The sequence below is a fragment of the Piliocolobus tephrosceles genome, chromosome 21 (assembly GCF_002776525.5).
Source record: "Piliocolobus tephrosceles isolate RC106 chromosome 21, ASM277652v3, whole genome shotgun sequence".
In the NCBI taxonomy this organism is placed as follows: Eukaryota; Metazoa; Chordata; class Mammalia; order Primates; family Cercopithecidae; genus Piliocolobus; species Piliocolobus tephrosceles.
In genome coordinates, this window is record NC_045454.1 from 27,306,130 (window position 1) to 27,324,881 (window position 18,752).

Below are 18,752 nucleotides of genomic sequence, written 5' to 3' on the forward strand. Positions count from 1 at the left end.
TTCCTTCCTTCCTTCTTTCCTTCCTTCCTTCTTCCCTTCTTTCTTTCCTTCCTTCCTTCTTTCTTTCTTTCTTTCTCTCTTTCATTCTTTCTTTTTCCTTCCTTCCTTCCTTCTTTCCTTCCTTCCTTCCTTCTTCCCTTCTTCCTTCCTTCCTTTCTTTCCCTTTCTTTCTTTCTTTCTTTCTTTCTTTCTTTCTTTCTTTCTTTTTTTCTTTCTTTCTTTTGACAGAGTCTCGCTCTGCCGCTAGGCTGGAGTTCTGTGGTATGATCTCAGCTTACTGCAACCTCTGCCTCTCAGGTTCAAGGGATTCTCCTGCCTCAGCCTCCTGAGTAGCTGGGATTACAGGTGCACACCACCATGCCCAGCTAATTTTTGTATTTTTAGTAGAGACAGGGTTTCATCATGTTGGTAAGGTTGGTCTCGAACTCCTGACTTCTTGATCCACCCACCCTAGCCTATGGGATTACAGGTGTGAGTCACCACGCCTGGTCCCCAGACCCTTTTCTTGTTAAGGTATCTTGTGATCTCCTCCAAACTAGAGTGGAAACATGACCCAGATCTGATTGTCATCATAGTTTCCACGACGTGGAAGGTCAGAGAACAATAGCTAGGAATCAGCTTCTGCGGATCAGCCAAGCCAGGAGTTCCCAGCTCTGGCTGATCATCAGAACCACCTGGGAAGCTTTATTTCTTATCAAAAATTTCAAGCAAGTAAAAAGGTAAAACAGCATAGTCAGCCCCCACATATCCATCAGCAAAGGTCACTTCATGGCCAGTTTCATTTCTTCTGTACCTCCCCCTACTGCCTCCCCTGGCCGTTTTGAAGCAAATCCCCTAAATTCTATCATTCCACCCGTCAATATTCAGCAGTTATCTCCAAAATATAAGTATGTAAAAATATAACCATTATCACCTCTAAGGCAAAATAGTGATAATAATTCCTACTTTGGGAGGCCAAGGCAGGAGGATCACCTGAGGCTAGGAGTTTGAGACCAGCCTGGGCAACTTAGCAAGACCCTGTTTCCAAAAAAAAAAAAAAAGATGGGGGAGAGAGAGAGACAGAGAAAAGAAAGAAAGAAAGAGAGAAAGAAAAAGAAGAAAGAAAGAAACAAAGAAAGAAAGAAAGAGAAAAGAAAAGAGAAAGGGGGAGAGAGGGAGAGAGGCAGGGGAGAGGGAGAGAAGGAAGGAGGGAGGGAGGAAGGAAGGAAGGAAAAAGAAGAAAGAAAGAAAGGAAGGAAGGAAGGGGAGAGAAAGGGGGGAGAGAGAGAGAGGCAGGGGAGAGGGAGAGATGCAGGGAAGAGGGAGAGAAGGAGGGAGAGAGGGAGGGAGGCAGGGAGGAAGGAAGGAAGGAAAAAGAAGAAAGAAAGAGAGAAAGAAAGAAAGAGAGAGAAAGAAGAAAGAAAGAAAGAAAGAGAAAGAAAGGAAGAAAGAAGAAGGAAGGAAGAGAAGGAAGAGATGAAGAAGAAAGAAGGAAAGAGAGAGAGAAAGAGAAAGAAAGAAAAGAAAGAAAGAGAAAGAAAGAAAAGGAAGGAAGGAAGGAAGGAAGGAAGGAAGGAAGGAAGGAAGGAGAAAGAAGGAGCAAAAGCAAAACAAGAGCTTTCAGATCGAGGAGGTCCTAGGCTGCTACCAAACTTCCCCAGAATGACACACCCTTGGCCTCCTTCCAGATGATTCCCAGTGTAGCCAAATCATTTGTGGGGCAAGTCCTCAGCACTGCAGTCAGGATATGACAGGCCCCGGGGCCAAACGCTGCAACTGCACATCAGTCATCCTCTAAAGAAACGGATTTTTTGTGACTGACAGTGATTATTTCATTGATAATAATCATACCAAAACCGTTTTAAAATCTCAGACATAGAAGCATTCCAACACAGAACTGCTTTCTAGAGGAAGCAAAATTAACCTGATGAATGACACTTCCTCGCACAGATCCATAAGTGCTGCCCTCATATTTTTCTCATTTATCTTTCTTGTTCTTGTTTCACTCTCCCCTCAATGATACAAGTAGCCACGCGGTATCTTGCTCATTATTTACATGCAAACCAGGACTCCAGGGTTACAGTCATCTGCTCCCTGGAGGAAATGAGGTCGATGTTTTCTTTTGCTGGTTGCATATATTATTGACCTGGTGGCCCTCCCAGCCCTAAGGGCCTCCCCGTCTGCCCTCCCTGTAAATGTGCCCAGTCATTGTAGCAACATATGCCATATATCATCATAATGTAAAAACAACCTCGGGGACTAAAGAATTACTTTCCCTGGCTTCCCTCTAGTCCCTTTGAACTGTGCTGGGCCTTTGCTGAGGGCCTAGAGCCAGGAACAGCAGGCAAGCCGACCCTTGCACTGAGCAGCAGAAGTGGTGAGGGACACCAGCAAGGCAGGACGAAGCCCATTTACAGGCTGCAAAGCCATGCCACTGAAATGGGAATCACCCAAGAGGTGACGGCCTTCCCCCTAAGCCATTTTAGGAACTGCGTATGTTTTTCTCATTCTATTTTGAATTTTTTGAGATGGAGTCTCGCTCTGTCACCCAGGCTGGAATGCAGTGGCACAATCTCAGCTCACTACAACCTCCACCTTCCAGGTTCAAGCAACTCTCCTGCCTCAGCCTCCTGAGTAGCTGGGATCACAGGCATGCACCACCACACCCAGCTAATTTTTTGGTATCTTTAGTAAAGACGGGGTTTCACCATGTTGACCAGGCTGGTCTCAAACTCCTGACCTCAGGTGATCTACCCGCCTTGGCCTCCCAAAGTGCTGGGATTACAAGCGTGAGCCACCGCACCCAGCCTGTTTTTCTCATTTTAAAAATTTACACTTGAGCTCAGGAGTTCAAGACCAGTCTGGGCAACATGGCAAAACTCCATCTCCACCAAAACTACAAAAAATTAGCCAGGTATGATGGTGCATGTCTGTGGTCCCAGCTACTCAGGAGACTGAGCGGGGAGGATCACTTGAGCCCTGGAGGCAGAGTTTGCAGTGAGCTGAGATCTCACCACTGTACTCTAGCCTGGGCGACAGAGTGAGACACTGTCTCAAGAACAAAAAAAAATTACTTGTAGTATATGAGGTACACCTTGTGGTGCTCTTTCATTATAGTTCTACTTTTTCCAAGTGAATATCTTTTTCTTTCTGTTCTTTAAATCACAACACAATACATGATCGTAAGAGAAAATTCAGAAAATACAAGGAAGCAGAAATAACTTAAAGAAATCAACAAATGCCGTGCACTGAAGGAAAAGACACTGTCATCTCTCAATGTAGGTCCTTCACTATCCCTTTATTCCATTCATTCATTCATTCATGTAAAAAGGGTTTTGGAGCTACCAATGTGCCAGGTGCTATGCAGGTGTCAGACATGAAATAATCAAAATATAGTTCCTTCCCTAAAACAGATCAACCAAGTGGAGACAGAGAAGTAAATAAACAATTATCCTGTAATCCCAGCACTTTGGAAGGCTGAGGCGGGAGGATCACCTGAGGTTGGGAGTTCAAAACCAGCCTGACCAACATGATGAAACCCTGTTTCTACTAAAAATACAAAATTAGCTAGGTGTGGTGGTGCAGGCCTGTAATTCCAGCTACTCTGGAGGCTTGAGGCAGGAGATAACTTGAACCCGGGAGGCAGCGGTTGTGGTGAGCTGAGATCGCACCATTGCACTCCAGCCTGGGCAATAAGAGCGAGATGCTGTCTCAAAAATATATATATATATTATATATATATGTATACCTAAAATAAATATATGTATATTTACCTTATATATATATATACACACACCTAAAGATTTCCTACATATACAGCTATCTGTATATGTAGATATAGTCTTTGCAAAAATTAGAATATATCATGAATGCTATTAACCTAATTTTTGGCCTAATATATCAGAAAATGATTCATGTCAATAGATTCATTTTAGAACAACAAAAACAAACTCTAGAACTAAACCTAACAAGAATTGTGGCTAGGTGTGGTGGTTCATGCCTGTAATCCAGGCACTTTGGGAGGCCGAGGCAGGAGGATCACTTGAGATCAGGAGTTCCAGACCAGCCAGACCAACATAGCAAGATATCTCATCTCTAAAACAATTCAAATAAAAAATTAGACAAGCATGGTGACATGCACCTTTAGTCCCAGCTGATCGAGAGGCTGAGGTGGGAGGATCAAGTGAGCCCAGGAGTTGGAGGTAACAGTGAGCTATGATCATGCCACTGCACTCCGGCCTGGGCGACAGAGCAAAATCCTATCTCTTGAAAAAGAGAGAGAGAGAAAAAAAATTGTGTAAAACCTACCTGAAGAAAATCAAATAATTTTTTTAAATTGTACATCAAGTTCTGGGATACAAGTGCAGAACGTGCAGGTTTGTTACATAGGTATACACATGCCACGAAGGTTTGCTACACCCATCAACCCATCATCTACATTAGGTATTTCTCTTAATGCTCTCCCTCCCCTAACCCCCCACCGCCTGACAGGCCCCGTTGTGTGATGTTCCCCTCCCTGTGTCCATGTGTTCTCACTGTTCAACTCCCACTTATGAGTGAGAATATGCGGTGTTTGGTAAGAAAACCAAATAATTTTTACTGAAGATCATTAAAATAAGAACTCCTAAACATCAAGATATAAATCAAATGCAATGACTCAATGCTGTCAAACTATGATTCCCTACAAATAATCTACATATTTGATGGAATCCCAGACAAAATCCACACACATTTTATTGTGAATTTGTTAATATTCTCAAGCTCATTTGGAAGAGTAAATATCAGACTAAAACATCCATACAGGCCGAGCGTGGTGGCTCATGCCTGTAATTGCAGCATTTTGGGAGGCCGAGGCAGGTGGATCACTTGAGGTCAGGAGTTCAAGATCAGACTGGCCAACATGATGAAACCCTATCACTACTAAAAATACAAAAATTAAACAGGCATGGTGGTGTGTGCCTGTAGTCCCAGCTACTAGGGAGGCTGAGGCAGGAGAATCGCTTGAAACTGGGAGGCAGAGGTTGCAGTGAGCTGAGATTGCACCATTGCACTGCAGCCTGGGTGACAGAGCGAGACTCCATCTCAAAAAGAAAAAAAAAAGTCAGCAGTAAAACGGCATAATATTGATATAATACCATGAGAAATCAGTAGAAGAGAAATTCCAGAAACAACCCTTATTTAAAAACTAGTTTAAATTTGGCGTTTCAAATTAAAGAGGAAGTAATGAAATTATAAATACTGTTGGAAGAACTGCCTGTTGTTTTGGAAAAGAATCTTATACTAAAAATAATACCCCAGAATAAGTGTCAGATAATTTATAGACCCAAAGCAATAAAAAGTATTATAATAGAAGAAAATATGATTAATGATTATAGTCTTTGAATAGGAGATATAGATATAGATATAGATATAGATATAGATATAGATATAGATATAGATATAGATATAGATATAGATATAGATATTTGAGGCAGAGACTCACTCTGTTGCCCGGCTGGAGTTCAGTGGTACAACCATGGCTCACTGCAGCCTCTGTGCCTCCCGAGTTCAAGCAGTTCTCTCCTGCCTCAGCCTCCCAAGTAGCTGGAACAACAGGTGCACACCATCATACCTGGCTAATTTTTCATATTATTTTTAGTCGAGGCAGAAATTCACCATGTTGGCCAGGCTGGTCTCAAACTCCTAGCCTCAGGTGATCTGCCTGCCTTGGCCTCCCAAAGTGCGGGGACTACAGGAGTGAGCCACAGTGCCCAGCCAGAATAGGAAAAATATTCTTAGGAAAATATAGTAGCATTAAAAAAAATTATCAGATTTTTTTATTTTTTTATTTTTTATTTTTTTTGAGACTGAGTCTCGCTCTGTTGCCCGGGCTGGAGTGCAGTGGCCGGATCTCAGCTCACTGCAAGCTCCGCCTCCCGGGTTTACGCCATTCTCCTGCCTCAGCCTCCCGAGTAGCTGGGACTACAGGCTCCCCGCCACCTCGTCGGGCTAGATTTTTGTATTGTTTTAGTAGAGACGGGGTTTCACCGTGTTAGCCAGGATGGTCTCAATCTCCTGACCTCGTGATCCGCCCGTCTCGGCCTCCCAAAGTGCTGGGATTACAGGCTTGAGCCACCGCGCCCGGCCAAAATTATCAGATTTAACTGTGTAAATATAATAAACTTTTCTCTAATAAAAGATACTACAAAGTTTTTTTAGAAACCCTTATAATTCAAGAAAATATTCACAATACTTTTAGCAGACAAAAGATTAATATCCAGATTACATAAACATCTCCTACAAATAGGAAAAGACAAAACACTACAAAAGAGAACAAAGAAGATGAAGGGCAATTCAGAGAAGACGAAAAATAAATGGGCAATGCATATATGAAAAGTTTATTCAACTCCTCTCACGCCCAGAGGAATGCAAATTTAAATTGATATTATACTTCATTATTAGATTGCAGAAAATTAAATATTTCAACACTCAGTGTTGGAAAATATGAGGAAAATTGATGCTTATAAACTGCTGAAATGTAAACAGCATAGCTGTGGTAAGCATAATTTAGGAATATGTTTTAAAATTATAAATGTGTAAACATGACTGCAATTCTTCTAGAAGTAGATTTTAAGGAATTTATATACATATACACACACACACACACACACACACACACACACACACATATATATATAGAGAGAGAGAGAGAGACAAGGTCTTCCTATGTTGCCCAGGCTGGTTTTGAACTCCTGAGCTCAAGTAATCCTCTTGCCTCAAGTCTCCCAAAGTGCTGGGATTACAGGCATGAGTGACTGCACCTGGTCAGAAATTTTTTTTAATATTTATTTAGTTAGTTAGTTAGAAGGAGTCTTGCTCCATCGCCCACACTGGAGTGCAGTGGTACAATCTCATCTCACCGCAACTTCCACCTCCTGGTTTCAAGTGATTCTCCTGCCTCAGTCCCCCAAGTAGCTGGGATTACAGTCACTCACCACTGCTCCCAGCTAATTTTTGTATTTTTAGTAGAGACTAAAAATACAACATGGTTTCACCATGTTACCCAGGCTGATCTTGAACTCCTGATCTCAAGTGATCCACCCCTCGGCCCCCAAAGTGCTGGGATTATAGGCATAAGCCACTGTGCCCAGCCCAGAAATGTTTTTTTTTAAGTGGAGCTAAGCTTCTCTTGAAATAGTTCACTTCGCTAAACGTCCATCTGTAGGGAACTGGTTAAATAAAGTGTATACCCATGAACTGTATCAGTCAGCTATTGCTGTTTAACAAGCCACTCTTAAAACTCAGCCATCTCTCCTGGCTCCTGGCTCCGTGGGTTGGCTGGGAACTGGCTGACCAAGTCTGTGCTCTGCGGGGTGGCTGTGCTGCAAGCTGCAGGTCCAGTGGGCTGGGCTCCTCGCTCTGCACTGGCTCATGGCTGCTCCACAGATGTTCATTTTCGTTCTTTGGAAAGAACAGCAAAACGGATAAACATCCAGCCAGGCAGATCAAGACAAACAGAAAAATGGACAAATTCCTTGAGAACTACAACTTGCCAAAATTAACACAAGATGCAACAAAATCTGAAAAGTCCTATATATCTACTAGTGAATTTGAATTTATAGTTAAACATCCTCCAAAAGAGAAAACTCCAGGTCCAAATGGCTTCACTGGTGAAGCCTATTATAATTTCAAGGAAGAAATAGCCCCAATCTCACACACCCTTTTGCAAAACAGACAGAAGAAGAGGGGACACTTCTCAACCCCTGCTTTGAAACCAGCAACACCTAACACCAAAATCTGACAAAGACATTTAATTTAAGATTTAAAAATCAATGTAAGGCCAGACACAGTGTTTACTCCTGTAATTCCAGCACTTTGGGAGGCCGAGGTGGGTGGATCACTTGAGGCCAGGAGTTCGAGACCAGTCTGGCTAACATGGTGAAACCCCATCTCTACCAAAAATACAAAAAATTAGCTGATGTGGTGGTGCACACCTGTAATCCCAGCTACTTGGGAGGCTGAGGCAGGAGAATTGCTTGAACCTGGGAGGCAGAGGCTGCAGTGAGCAGAGATAGCACCACTGCACTCCAGCCTGGGAAGCAGAGCAAAACCCTGTCTCCAAAAAAAAAAAGTCAATACAATTTACCGTGTTAACGGAATGTAACAGAAAAACCAAAGGATCATTTCAATAAACGTAGAAAAAGACTTGACATATTTTAACATCTATTAATGATTTAAAGAACTTTTTTAGCAAACTGAAATAGAAGCAAATAGGAATAGAGGGGAATTTCCTCAATCTGATCAAGGACACCTTTGAAGAGCCTACAGTTAAAATCATCCTTCGCCAAGTATGGTGACTCATGCCTGTAATCCCAGCACTTTGGGAGGCCGAGGCAGGCGGATCACTTGAGGTCAGGAGTTCGAGACCAGCCTGGCCAACACAGTGAAACCTTATCCCTACTAAAAATACAGAAATTAGCCGGGCATGGTGGCACAAGCCCGTAATCCCAGCTACTAGGGAGGCTGAGGCAGGAGAATTGCTTGAACCCAGGAGGCAGAGGTTGCAGCGAGCCGAGATTGTGACACTGCACTGCAGCCCGGGCGATAGAGTGAGACTCCGTTTAAAAAATAATAATAATAAAATAAAAATAAATAATAAAATCATCCTTAAAGGTGAAATAGTAAATGCTTTCCCCCAAGACTGGAGACAAGGTAAGAATGCTTATTCCTAACACTTTTATTCAATATTGTCTTGGAAGTTTTAGCCATTGCAATGAGACATTAAATAAATAAAAATAAAGTAAAATGAAATAAAATACAATAAAAATAGTATGTGAAATGAAACATAATACATAAATATTGGAAAGGAAGAATCCCCTGGAAATTATGGTTGTTCACATAAAGAATTCTAAGGACTCTACAAAACAATTGCTAGGACTAGTAAGGGAATTTAGCAGGTGGCTCAGGGGTGGAAAGGACCTTGGGTTCCGCACTAAGTAGAACCGGGGCACTCATGGTCCTCCTGGACAGGAAGCTCACGAGCGTGGTAGGGCTAAAGTCTAAAATCGTGCAGTTTCTGAGGTTTCTTCTGCTTTGAACAAACAAACAAAAAATGTTCAGCCGGGTGCAGTAGCTCATGCCTGTAATACTAGCATTTTGGGAGGCCGAGGTGGGTGGATCACCTGATGTCAGGGGTTTGAGATGAGTCTGGCCAACATGGTGAAACCTCATCTCTACTAAAAGTACAGAAATTAGCCGGGCGTGGTGGTGCATGCCTGTAATCCCAGCTACTCAGGTGGCTGAGGCAGGAGAATTGCTTGAAACTGAGAGGCGGAGGTTGCAGTGAGCTGAGATCGGACCACCGCACTCCATCCTGGGAGACAGAGTGAGACTCTCCCAAAAAAATAAAAAATAAATAAAAATAAAAATAAAAATGTTTATTGTTTATTCACAAGAGCCAAAGAAAGACTGGAAACAACATAAATGACAAAACAACAGGTGAATTGACAAAATATGATATATCTGTACAATGGGAAACTACTTGGTAATATATGTGAACGGACCACGTGGCTAAATACCAAGGTAACCATGCAGACTGAAAAATGCCAGACACCAAAAAATGCACACGGCATCATTCCACTTACATAAAATCTGGAAAATGCAAACTAATCTCTAGTAACGGGAAGGAGGTCAGTGGTCCCTGTGGCCAGGTGTTGGGAAGGGGACTGAAGAGGGCATAAGGAAACTTTGGGGGATGTGGGAAATGTTCACTGTTTCAGTCATAGCGTTGCTTTTGATGGGTGCACACGTCTGCCAAACTCATCAAAGTGCACACTACAAATGGATGCACTTTATTTTGTATGGAAATTATACCTCAATTAACTTGATTAAAAAAATAAAATTCAAAGGCATCGAGGGGTGCCTTTCAGGAGCTCTTAAAAGAAAGGCATAAAAATTTTGACAGAATGAGTTTCCCTTTGCTTTGATTGGAATTACACTAAATGTGTAGACTAATCCAAGGGGAGTGCCCGTCATTCTAACAGTAAGTCTTCATTTAGGGACATAGCAGGTCTTTTTCTATGCTCTGGGACAGTCAAAGCAGCACAATTATTTTCTTGTCCTTTAGGATTTGATAGATTTTACCCATGAAATAACCTGGGCTGGGTGCCAAGGGACAAGGGGTAGATGGTGGGGGGTGAGGGCACGCGGTGGGCTTTCATTGTTAATAACAAGGGTGGAGATTGGATTCAAATAGCAGTTACTCCCCATCACCAGTTCATTCCACTTCGTAAAAATCTCAAGATAAGTAGTCTCTGTTCAGTTTTGTTTTGTTGTTTTGTTTCGTTTTAGAGATAAGATTTCGCTGACTCACCCAGGCTGGAGTGCGGTGGCACAATCGTAGCTCACTGCCGCTTTGAACTCCTGGGGTCAAGGAATCCTACCGCTGAGCTTCCCAAATACCTGGGAATACAGGTGTGCACCACATGCCCTGCTAATTTTCATTTTATTTAAAACCAAATTTTTGTAGAAACAGAGTCTTGCTACATTGCCCAGGCTGATCTTGAGCTCCTGTTCTAAAACACCCTTCCCACCTCAGCTTCCCAAAGTGCTGGGATTACAGGTGTGAGCCACTGTGCAACCTTACTTAGTTTTTGGTTATTCACCCCTTTCAGCCAAATGTTTACAATCACAGATCTCTCTTTCTCTCTCTTTTTTTTTTTTTTTTTTTTTTGAGACGGAGTGTCTCTCCATCGCCAGGCTAGAGTGCAATGGCGACATCCGCCACTGCAACATGTGCCTCCCAGGTTGAAGCAATTCTCCTACCTCATCCTCCCAAGTAGCTGGGAATATAGGCATCTCCACATCATGCCTGGCTAACTTCTGTATTTTTGTAGAGACAGGGTTTCACCACGTTGGCAGGCTGGTCTTGAACTCCTGACCTCAGGTGATCCACCCACCTCAGCCTCCCAAAGTGCTGTGATTACAGGCGTGAGCCACTGCACCTGGCCACAAGCACAGATCTTTCAGCAGATGCTGTCGCTGGCCCACCCTACGGCTCCTCAGCCCACCTCTGGGTTCACCCGTAGCTGTGGCAGACACTGCCCATGCAAGGCTGCCACCACCAACTTTTGCTCCTCTCTGCCTTTCTCTGACCTTTTTTTGGTGGGGGGTGGGAGACGGGGGAGGGGCAGAGTCTCACAGAGTCTCATGCTGGAGTGCAGTGGCATGATCTTGGCTCACTTCCACCTCTGCCTACTGTGTTCAAGTGATTCTCTCACCTCACCTCAGCCTCCCAAGTAGCTGAGACTACAGGTGTGGACCACTACTCCTGGCTTTTTTTTTTTTTCCAGTAGAGACAGGGTTTTGCTATGTTGGCCAGGCTGGTCTCGAACTCCTGACCTCCAGTGATCTACCTGACTCGTCCTCCCAAAGTGCTGGGATTACAGGTGTGAGCCGCCGTGCCCAGCCTCCCCTCTGATTTTTAAGAGAAATGATTTTTGTTTGCTTAGTCAGCATGGAGGGCAGCTTGAAAGTACTGGGGAGTTATCCTAAGAGCAACTCTCCACCAAAAAAAAACAAAACAAAACAGAAAAGGAGGGAAAATGTCCCAGCTTCCCCATTCCTCGATGGAACAATTTGAATGCATTCTACCTCATCTCTCAGAAGGCCCTGTGGAGTGGGGAGAGCCTGTCCTGAATGCACGTTCCCTGTCTCTTTTTTTTGCAGTGGTGTGATCTTGGTTCACTACAACCTCTGCCTCCTGGGTTCCAGCGATTCTTCTGCCTCAGTCTCCAGAGTAGCTGGGATTACAGGTGCATGCCATCACGCCCAGCTAATTTTTATATTTTTGGTAGCGATGGGATTTTGCCATGTTGGCCAGGCTGGTCTCAAACTCCTGGCCTCAAGCAATCTGCCCACCTCGGCCTCCCAAAGTGCTGGGCTTACAGGCATGAGCCACCATGCCTGGCCCCTGTCTCATTCCCTACTCCCTGCCTCATGCTTCCTGAAATCAACTCCCAGATAAACTACCTGGACCCATTCCTTATCTCAGGTGTGCTTTTAGGGGATCCCAAACAAAGATGTGCCACCAATACACATGTACTATGGTACTATTTCACTATGTTCATAATAAAGCATACACTGACTAGATGTTCTAAGGATAAGCTAAAGATAAACAATATTTAAAATAACTTATTTATTAACAACACAATCTTTTTACTCTCACCCAAATATTAATTATGATACTCTTAGTGAATGGCAATGTGATTAAGTGTGCTTCATTATTTTTGAAAATCTTGATTAACACTTTGTGATGCAGCAATTTGAAAGCCTGGTTCCGAGTTCATTTTATTTTGATACTTGGTTTAATGGCTTGATAACTAAACAGGCACTTGAGGGAGACGTGTGGCTCCCACGGAGCCCGGGCACAGCTCGGTCACGGTGCTCCCCTCCCAGTGACCACGCCTCCCACCAGCCATACAATCGAACCAAGAGTTCTGTGACAATCCGGCCGGCAGATGCCAGTCTTCCCTGATGGCAATCGGGATTTGTGCTCATTGAAAGAGAAGAGTTGCATTTTTATGTTTTCAATCAATAGAATCAAAATCCTCCAAAATTAAGTAGTTCAGAAGGTTTAAAACCTGTTTCGGGCTGAGTATGGTGGCTTGTGCCTGCAATCCCAGCACTTTGGGAGGCTGAGGCAGGCAGATCTCTTGAGGTCAGGAGTTTGAGACCAGCCTGGCCAACATGGTGAAACCCCATCTCTACTAAAATACAAAAATTAGCCTGGCGTGGTGGTGCACACCTGTAGTCCTAGATACTCAGGGAGGCTGAGACAGTAGGATGGCTTGAACTCAGGAGGTGGAGCTGGCAGTGAGCCTAGATCATGCCACTGCACTTCAGCCTGGGTGACAGAGTGAGAAAAAAAAAAAAAAAAAAGAAAGAAGACCGTTTAAAGTCTAATTAGCCTGGAGTATGTATTTGCTGAATCTTCTCTAAGTTCATTTAAAACAGTGCATCTTTGTGATGTGGGACTTGATGGTGCCTCAACAGCTTACAAATAAGCTTCCAGATGTTTCCAGGAAGATCTATGGAGGCCCAAATTTCCAGGAAAATTCAGTCAGGCATCTAAATGGTTCTCTTCTTTCTAGCATGAAACAGAGTGGTTAAGCACGTGGGCCCGGGGGGCCTTGCAAACCAGAAATAAGGCCAGACCGCTGTGGCAGCCCAGAGCAGAAATAAATCATCCTTCCAGATGTGTCTCTGATGACACAATGCTTTCTTTCCAAGGTATCAGCCTGCCCTGACCCTGGGACCTGCCTCCCCTCCATGGGTCTGCCCAGGCCCTGGGTGGGAGAGGGCAGAAAGAGGCCTGGACTGCATTTAGAAGGAATGGAGGCCTGCCAGGTTGGTGGCAGGAGTAACTATGACACCACCAGGACTGTGCACAAATTCTGCAGCCACACAAAATGGAGAGATGAAGGAAGCCCTTATGCCCCCACTGCCTCCTCAGCTTCCTGGCAGGGAAAAGTGGACTTCCTGGGAGTGCCCCAGCTCCCCTTGCAGCAAATTGTGGGGACATGGGATGCTACCCCAACTTCCAGAGAAGTTCTGCTTGACCTGAAATAGATTCTGGTTTCACCAGTATAGACTCTCTTCTTCTTGACAAAAATGAGAGCACAAGTCCAGGCCTGATTGCTTGCAAAGAGACAGACTTTGGTTCATGCATCAGGTGTGGACCCTCCAAGGCTAAAAAAAAGCTGACTTGCATTGTCCGAGTGCCATGGGTTAGCCATTATGATGTCCATTTCACAGATAAAGACACTGAGGCTAAGTTGCTTACCTGAAACCCACAGCAGCCACGTGTCTTACAGGAAACCTAGTCTTGGGAGGGAGGAAGATCAGAATAATGTGATAGGATGAATTTAAAATGGCCTGAAGGCTGGGCATGGCGGCTCATGCCTTTAATCCCAGGATTTTGGCAGGCTGAGGCTGGTGGATCACCTGAGGTCAGGAGTTCGAGACTAATCTGGACAACATGGTGAAACCCCATCACTATTAAAAATACAAACATTAGCCAGCGTGGTGGTGGGTGCCTGTAAACCCAGGTACTCAGGAGGCTGAGGCAGGAGAATCGCTTGAACATGGGAGGTGAAGGCTGCAGTGAGCTGAGATCACGCCACTGTACTCCAGCCTGGGACACAGAGCGAGACTCTATCTCAAAAAAAAAGGAAAAAAAAAAAGTACATGTGGTACTTTACCCAAGGTCCAGCTTAGCCTGCTATGGAAATGCACCAATGGACCAGGAACCTCGGCCACACTTTGATGCAAGGCTACATCTCAAGTAGAGCCCTTGGGAATTCGAGGGTGGAGGCTTATAGAACCTGGAGACATTCTGCATCAAAGTCCTTAGTTGGCCTGCCAAGCAACCCTTCCTGATGGTGCCCGGAGGCTGGAAGGAAGAGGCTGGCTTCTTGCCTGCATTGGAGGCTCATGGTTGGATAGGGGACCTGGATCACAGATACGCACCAAGGCCAAGAGCACTACCCTCTCCCTGGAGCTCAGAAGTGGGTGATTTCAACACCACTCTCGCTCCCATGTCCTCTGAGGCATCCACTGGCCTCGCTGCAGACTCCCCCGCTTATATTTGGCTGAGGTTTTCAGCTTCTGCTAAGATCTTGTGCTTAACTCTGTATCTTTCTTTCTGCTGCTTTGTCCCCACCCAAACACAGATACAGGCTTTGCACCCAGATTTCCCCTTTATACTCCAAGGAAAGCTTGGAGCTAAGAAAGCTAAGGTCATGAGAAATCCGTAAGAACAATCCCTCCTCCCCCGCCAGGCTTCTAAGCAGGAAAATATCCAATGGAGCTGGCAAGAATCAGGGAAGACTTCATGGAGAAAGTGGCATTGGAGCTGGGCTGTGCAGAGTTAAATGACAAAAAGATGGAGAATTCCAGAAAGCAAGAAAGGTTATTGGGCATTAGCAAAGTGAGAGGTGCAGCTGGAGCAGTGCAGAGATAGGCTGGGACTAGCCCATGGGGAGCCTCAAATGCCAGGTGAGAAAGAAATTCTTGCCAGAAGGACTTTCAGAGCAATACTGTGTTTTCAGTACTGGTCTGGCATGTAAACTCGCTAGAACGTATCCACCCCTGCACATCTGTGACCACATCCAGTCATGTCTGGGCCATGGGACTTCCTCACCTGTGAGGTGACCACAGTCACTTCACTTGCCACCTCTCACTGATCTCAAAAGGCTGAAGACACAGCCCTGGTAGTCCTTTGAGAACAATGCAGATTTTTTCTCCGATCTCCTGTTTCTGTAATTCAAGCTGCAGAAGCCAAAAGGCTGTGTCCTGCCTTTGACATTGCACGCTGCCCTATCCTCAAATTGCTGCAGCTCTGAGGGCCTAGATAGTGTATTTCCTGTTTATCTTCTCTATAAGCCAAGACTCCTTTGGTTGCAAGTGATAGAAAATACAATTCAACCTGGCTAAAGGACACAATATTATTGGCTCAGGTAAGTGGAAACTTCCAGGCACAGTGGGATCCGGGAACCCAATTGATGTCATAAGGACTTGGCCTCCTCTCCTCTGTCGGCTTCAGTCTCAGGCAGGCCATCTTCATGTCATGGTCCCAACCTCTCCCCCAAGAGACCCCAAACAACAAAGGGCTTATATCCTCCTTTAGTTCCGGCAAAAGCCCCAGATGACACTCTGGTCATGTACCTACCTGTGAGCCCATCTCAGGGACTAGGGCAGGCCTGGATCACATGGCCACTGTGGATTGAGGGGATGGAGCAGCCCCCTAGAGCTTAGGGAATAAAAGTGCGTCAGAGGGGTCCTTAAAAGGACAATACAGATGTCTTTATCTGAAGCAGGAGCATGCATACTGTGCAGGAAAAAGCAACACAAAGGCTGCTTCTTTAATATGCTCCCCAGGCTTGGGGAGAGTCCAGCACTGGGCCTGGGACATATTTGTTCTTGGTAAATGCTTATGGGATGCATGGAGGAATGCATGGATGGATGCATGGATGGATGGATGGATGGATAGATGGATGGATGGGTGGGTGGATGCATGGATGCATGGATGCATGGATGGGTTGGGGAGTGGGATAGATGCATGGGTAGATGAGTGGACAGATGGGTGGATGAATGGGTGGATGGATGGATGGATTCATAGATGAGTGGGTGGACAGGATAGATGCATGGGTAGATGGATGGATAGATGGGTAGATGAATGGGTACATCAATGTATAAGTGGGTGAATGGATACATGCATGGGTGGGTGGGATAGATAGATGAATAGATGGGTGGATGGATGGGTAGATGGATGCATGGGTGGATGGATGGAATAGATGCATGGGTAGATGGATGGATAGATGGGTGGATGCATGGGTATGTGGATGGATGGATGGATGGATGGATGCATGGATGGGTGGGTGGGATAGATGGATGGATAGAAGGGTAGATGGATGGGTAGATGGATGCATGGGTGGATGGATGGGATAGATTCATGAGTAGATGGATGGATAGATGGGTGGATGAATGGGTAGATGGATGTGTGGGTGGATGGATGGGATAGATTCATGGGTAGATGGATGGATAGATGGGTGCATGAATGGGTACATGGGTGAATGGATGCACGGATGGGTGGAAGGGTGAGTGGATGGGATAGATGGATGGATGGATGAATTAATGAACAATGTTTCCTATTTCCTGTGGTGCTCCACTTGGGATGTCTGGCCAGAGCAGGGACCAGTGCTGCTGACCTGCTTTCTCCAGGAGCTGAGATTCCCAGCACACATGGTAGGAATGTGGCATCCTAGAAAGAAGTCTGGAGGGAGGATATGGGGAATCAGGAGTGGACACCAGAATAGGGTAAGGGCCAGAAAAGTGAATGGTGAGGCTTGACAACCTCCTTAATTGAGAAGGCAGCTATAGCTACCACGTGATGAAACTGCTGGTTGTACATGTGTGGATGCTGGGGTCTGGGCCCAGGTAGCCAGAAGGGACTGGCTTGAACTGAAGCAGAGGGAGGTCTCTGCCAGGGGAACCCCAGACCCAGTGCTGCCTGTCTGCTTTGGCCTGGCTCCCCAGCCTGGCATCTTCCACCAAGACTCCTCGCAGGCCAAGGCCAGGAGCTCACCTGGGCCCTTCAGCTTCCTCTGCAGCCTCAGGTATAGGAGGAGGAGGAGGAGGAGGAGGAGGACCCCCGGGCAGTGACTCCTCTGTTCTGTCCTCACTGCTTTTGTCCCTGGAGCCAGTTCTGCACCTGGGGCTGCAGGCAGGGAAGGAGACAGTGTGGATGGCAAATCTCCAGCCCCAGAAATCATCTACTACTCCATCTGCTTTTCTGAGGCCTGGAGACCCCTTTCCAAAAGGCCTTGAAAAAGTCAGAAAACAAAAATCCAAAAAAAGTATCTGGATGCAAGAATGAAATACTAGGTCATGAATATGGTAAGTCATCTTATTAAAATTTTGCTGATTGATTGATTATAGACTCACTAATCTCCTGGATTCGAAGGTACCTGAAGAAAATGTGAACTTGTGAATTCTGGTAATACAGTATAGGACACTGCCTAACTTATTTTCTTTAAAGTGACTTACCCCAATAATTTTTGACTTTAAATTCTACATGAATATTTCATAAATATTCCATACATTTAAGATTTTAACAATTTTTACATCATATCTACAGTACTTTAGTACCTGACTTGTATATTTATGTGACTATTGTTAGAAGTGACTAATTGGGTTTGATTAGTTTCATCATTAATATTCTGTCCATAATTTAACATGCTTCAATAAAATACCCTAAAGCAGTGTAATGATTAGATTTCAGGAATATGTGTTTTGCAATTAAGTTCCTCTTGATTTTGATATGCAGATGAAGAAATGGTGGTCTCATTTGAAAAAAAAACTGCCCTTATTAACTCAGCAGTATACTCTGAAGATTAGGTAAGAAATCCAAGATTTTCTCTTTGTATATGCTAGTTAAAATGTATTTCAATCAAGCCTATGTGGGCAAATCAGATTTGATTAGTTTAAGTTCACAGTCATTCTATCTAAATGAATAATGTGTCACCTAACATTGCAAAAATTTGATTAATAGTTTATCAGTTAATTAAAAACGAGGTTTAATTTTTCTTTTTTAGGAAAATGCAAGGTAGATATTCCTTGTGTTCATCATAAATGCAAATTATTTCAGCTTGAATCTATTGTTTCTTTTTTGCTTCTTAGCCAACTGGCAAGAAAATAGAGCTCTTAGAAATATCCCTGGGAAGGAGGAGTAGCAAAACTTTCTTTGCTCCCATCTGCTGCTGTTGCTTGAGTCCTGCCTGCAAAGAGCTTGCTCTGGGTGGAGTTGGTTCCCTGGACCTCAGCTTCTCCGGGCATCTCACCTCCTTTCCCTGCCCTTCTCTCCCACTCCTCATTCCTCCTCATGCAGTCTTTAGCCACAAGAATTTGACTTTCCTTTTTTTCTGAAACAGGGTTTCACTCTTGTCACCCAGGCTGGAGTGCAATGGTGCGATCTTGGCTCACTGCAACCTCCGCCTCCCAGGTTCAAGAGATTCTCCTGCCTCAGCCTCCCGAGTAGCTGGGATTACAGGTGCCCACTACCACGCCTGGCTGATTTTTGTATTTTTTAGTAGAGATCGGATTTTGCCATGGTAGCCAGGCTGATCTCAAACTCCTGACCTCAGGTGATCCACCTGCATTGGCCTCCCAAAGTACTGGGATTACAGGTGTGAGCCACCACACCTGGCCTCTTTTTTTTTTTTTTTTTTTTTTTT